Raw genomic sequence first — 5000 nt, forward strand, 5'->3', positions numbered from 1 at the left:
GACCGCAACCAAGTGCGTTTTTGGGCCATTTTTCCGATTTATTAAGTAGAAAATTTTTTTCCAAAAATTTTATGTCCAAAATTTTTCTAAGTCGAACACTTGGTTGCAAGTGGTTTTTCCTACCCTAGTAAAACTCGACCGCAACCAAGTGCGTTTTTGGGCCTTTTTTCGGATTTCTGGAAAAAGTTGACTTTTTCCCATACAAAAATTTTCAAAAATTGCACTAAGTCCCAAAAAAAGGGTCAACTTTTTTTGTGAAAATTCGCCGAACCGAATGTATCCAAGTATGTTTCAAATCTATTTTACGGAATCGAGCATTTTCGATCCAAAAAGAGGAAAATATGAAGTTATTAGTTTGGTCATGTTATTTACCTCCACTTTGTTGTGAAAAAAACTCAAACTACCAAAGGGGGCGCATATTTTGATGTTAAGGAAACATGTATGTAAACCTCTTTCGATGTGGCTTTTTAAGTTGCAACGAATTAACTTACTGGTAATGTGGTATCATGATTGGGCGGGGACTCGCACCTCGTTTTCACCAAAAGTGGTACCACGGCGTTGTGGCGGAGAACACTGGCTTTGTGGCGAAGATGTCAAAAAAAAAATACTTTAAGTAAAGTAATGTCGAAAAAAAAATAATAAATATTAATTTCCAATTGGGATTATTTGTTGAACATAAAAATGTTCATAAAGAAAAATTATTAAAAAGAATTATTAATTCTATATCATAAATAAATGGTTTATTTTATAAAAATATTCCAAAAACACTTCAATATATTGAAGTAAAAGAAAATATTAGAAATTTGAAAATAATCATTGATATGTATTTGTGAAAGGTGCTACACTAAAATTTAACAATATCAGAGTTCACCATACGGTAGGAGTTCTCTTTGTTAAAATAAAAATAGTTGTTATATGAAACCTTTGTGAAATGCATTTTCCCTCATTTTCCAGATAAAAGTAAAAATACAAAATACCCATACAAAATACCCATACAAAATACATACAAATAAATAAAAATAAAAATAAATTTACCAAAAAATATATACAAATAAAAATTGTGTTGGTAAAAAAAATAAAATAATAATTATCCCTATTAGGGAGGATATAAAACAAAAAGTATGTATAAATATAAATAAATAAAAAAAAAAAAAATAAAAACTTTATCATTGGATTATTGAGAGGAGATTGATGTTATTTTTCAAAATTTCAAATAATATTAAAAATAAAATATTATAACATTATTCTGGTTGATCCTGCCAGTAGTTATATGCTTGTCTCAAAGATTAAGCCATGCATGTCTAAGTACACACGAATTAAAAGTGAAACCGCAAAAGGCTCATTATATCAGTTATGGTTTATTAGATCGTTAACAGTTACTTGGATAACTGTGGTAATTCTAGAGCTAATACATGCAATATAAACACGGACCTTTTGGAACGTGTGCTTTTATTAGGCTAAAACCAAGCGATTTCTTCGGAAATCGTTATAATGGTTGAACTCTAGATAATTTGCCGATCGTATGGTCTAGTACCGACGACAGATCTTTCAAATGTCTGCCCTATCAACTATTGATGGTAGTATCTAGGACTACCATGGTTGCTACGGGTAACGGGGAATCAGGGTTCGATTCCGGAGAGGGAGCCTGAGAAACGGCTACCACATCTAAGGAAGGCAGCAGGCGCGTAAATTACCCACTCCCAGTTCGGGGAGGTAGTGACGAAAAATAACAATACAGGACTCATATCCGAGGCCCTGTAATTGGAATGAGTACACTTTAAATCCTTTAACAAGGACCAATTGGAGGGCAAGTCTGGTGCCAGCAGCCGCGGTAATTCCAGCTCCAATAGCGTATATTAAAGTTGTTGCGGTTAAAACGTTCGTAGTTGAATTTGTGCTTCATACGGGTAGTACAACTACAATTGTGGATTGTACATTACCTTATGTATGCAAGCGTATTATCGGTGGAGTTCTTATACATTTATGATACTTATGTACCATTATGTATTCCTCCTATTAAAACCTGCTTCAGTGCTCTTCATCGAGTGCTGTTGTGGGCCGTTACAATTACTTTGAACAAATTAGAGTGCTTAAAGCAGGCTCCAAATGCCTGAATATTTTGTGCATGGAATAATGAAATAAGACTTCTGATCTACTTTCATTGGTTTTTAGATCAAGAGGTAATGATTAATAGAAGCAGATTGGGGGCATTAGTATTACGACGCGAGAGGTGAAATTCTTGGACCGTCGTAAGACTAACTTAAGCGAAAGCATTTGCCAAAGATGTTTTCATTAATCAAGAACGAAAGTTAGAGGTTCGAAGGCGATCAGATACCGCCCTAGTTCTAACCATAAACGATGCCAGCTAGCAATTGGGTGTAGCTACTTCTATGGCTCTCTCAGTCGCTTCCCGGGAAACCAAAGCTTTTGGGCTCCGGGGGAAGTATGGTTGCAAAGCTGAAACTTAAAGGAATTGACGGAAGGGCACCACCAGGAGTGGAGCCTGCGGCTTAATTTGACTCAACACGGGAAAACTTACCAGGTCCGAACATAAGCGTGTAAGACAGATTGATAGCTCTTTCTCGAATCTATGGGTGGTGGTGCATGGCCGTTCTTAGTTCGTGGAGTGATTTGTCTGGTTAATTCCGATAACGAACGAGACTCAAATATATTAAATAGATGCTTTCAGGATTATGATGTTGAAGCTTTCATAGCCTTCATTCATGAATATAGTAAAATATAATTGTGTTTGAATGTGTTTATGTTAGTGGAGTCGTACCTGTTTGTTTGTCCCATTATAAGGACACTAGCTTCTTAAATGGACAAATTGCGTCTAGCAATAATGAGATTGAGCAATAACAGGTCTGGAATGCCCTTAGATGTCCTGGGCTGCACGCGCGCTACAATGAAAGTATCAACGTGTATTTCCTAGACCGAGAGGTCCGGGTAAACCGCTGAACCACTTTCATGCTTGGGATTGTGAACTGAAACTGTTCACATGAACTTGGAATTCCTAGTAAGTGCGAGTCATTAACTCGTATTGATTAAGTCCCTGCCCTTTGTACACACCGCCCGTCGCTACTACCGATTGAATTATTTAGTGAGGTCTCCGGACGTGATCACTGTGACGCTAACGTGTTACGGTTGTTTCGCAGAAGTTGACCAAACTTGATGGTTTAGAGGAAGTAAAAGTCGTAACAAGGTTTCCGTAGGTGAACCTGCGGAAGGATCATTAACGTGATTTTTCCAATAAAATAAAATTTATATATATTTAATATATATAAAAAAGAAAAATAAAATATAAAAATAAAAATGTACAATTATGGTACAAAATGTATAAAATATACAATAAATATATAAACAAATACAAAAAAGAATACTTCAAAAGAAGTAAAAATACAAATACAAATTAGACTGGGTGTGTTACTATAAGTAATGCATTCAGTCTTTTTTTTTTCAAAAAAAATTAAGAACAAAAAGTATTTAAACGGTAGCCAAATGTCATCGTCATCGAAATAGTGACGCTTATGAAAATATATATATGAATAAACAAACTTGCTATAGCAAAAGTCGAACAACAAAGGTGTCGTACCCTTCGGGGTAATATCCTCCTGGGTGTAAAAACCCGCCCTTCGGAGTGGCGTGTATACGTTGCGACGAATTAACCCCTAAAGGTGTCGTACTTGGACAATATCCCGGTACTATCCGGCTAAAACGCATAGCATAAGTTGTAACGATATATATATAATAAAAAAAAAAACAAATACAAAATAGACTGGGTGTGTTACTATAAGTAATGCATTCAGTCTTTTTTTTTCAAAAAAAAATATGAACAAAATATTTAAATGGTAGCCAAATGGTGTCGTCATCTAAATAGTGACGTTTTTAGCCAATATACAAAAACAAATTAGACTGGGTGTGTTACTATATGTAATGCATTCAGTCTTTTTTTTTCAAAAAAAAATATGAACAAAATATTTAAATCGTAGCCAAATGGTGTTGTCATCTAAATAGTGACGTTATAACCAAAATACAAAAACAAATTAGACTGGGTGTATTACTATAAGTAATGCATTCGGTCTTTTTTTTTCAAAAAAAAATATGAACAAAATATTTAAATGGTAGCCAATTGTCATCGTCATCGAAATAGTGACGCTTATGAAAATATATATATGCATAAACAAACTTGCTAGAGCAAAAGTCGAAAAAACAAAGGTGTCGTACCCTTCGGGGTAATATCCTCCTGGGTGTAAAAACCCGCCCTTCGGAGTGGCGTGTATACGTTGCGACGAATTAACCCCTAAAGGTGTCGTACTTGGACAATATCCCGGTACTATCCGGCTAAAACGCATAGCATAAGTTGTAACGATATATATATATAAAAATAAAAATGTATAAAAATGTTGTACTTAGATTTCTTTAAAAGAAATTTATAAGTTAACGATTCTTTGGAATTGGACATTCGCAACATAAAAAAAATACATAAAATATAAAAAGAAATAAATTTTTATTTCTTAAAAAAAAAAATTGACTAAATATAAAATAAAAAAATAATAATACTCTAAGCGGTGGATCACTTGGCTCATGGGTCGATGAAGAACGCAGCAAACTGTGCGTCATCGTGTGAACTGCAGGACACATGAACATCGACATTTTGAACGCATATAGCAGTCCATGCTGTTATGTACTTTAATTAATTTTGAAGTGCTGCTTGGACTACATATGGTTGAGGGTTGTGATACTATGCTAAATAAGCTGCTTTTGATTTATCAAATGCGCATGTTATATTATTGGATTTGTAAAAATTCATAATATTAAAATATAATATATACCTCAAAATAATATCGAGCGACAGTAAGTTCGTTTTATCTATTTTTTAGAGGATGTTAGTATATAAAAATTTCTAACATTGCAGATCGTTGTCATAATATAATTTGGCAATTGAGGCATTCTACTTGAATTGATAAAATGGCTGAAATGATCGATATATAAAAAATATT

The 5000-nt window shown here is 34.0% G+C and overlaps 2 non-coding genes across 2 annotated transcripts; both read left to right on the top strand.

Moving 5' to 3' along the window:
• Nucleotides 1-1243: 1243 nt before the first annotated feature.
• LOC129920772 (small subunit ribosomal RNA) lies at nucleotides 1244-3235 on the top strand. Its single transcript, XR_008773327.1, has one exon. It is a non-coding gene; the product is annotated as a small subunit ribosomal RNA (ribosomal RNA).
• A 1322-nt stretch (nucleotides 3236-4557) lies between these two features.
• On the top strand, nucleotides 4558-4736 carry LOC129920843 (5.8S ribosomal RNA). The gene has a single exon (XR_008773380.1). It is a non-coding gene; the product is annotated as a 5.8S ribosomal RNA (ribosomal RNA).
• The last annotated feature ends 264 nt before the right edge of the window (nucleotides 4737-5000 follow it).

Source organism: Episyrphus balteatus, assembly GCF_945859705.1.
Source record: "Episyrphus balteatus chromosome X unlocalized genomic scaffold, idEpiBalt1.1 SUPER_X_unloc_1, whole genome shotgun sequence".
Classification (NCBI taxonomy): domain Eukaryota; kingdom Metazoa; phylum Arthropoda; class Insecta; order Diptera; family Syrphidae; genus Episyrphus; species Episyrphus balteatus.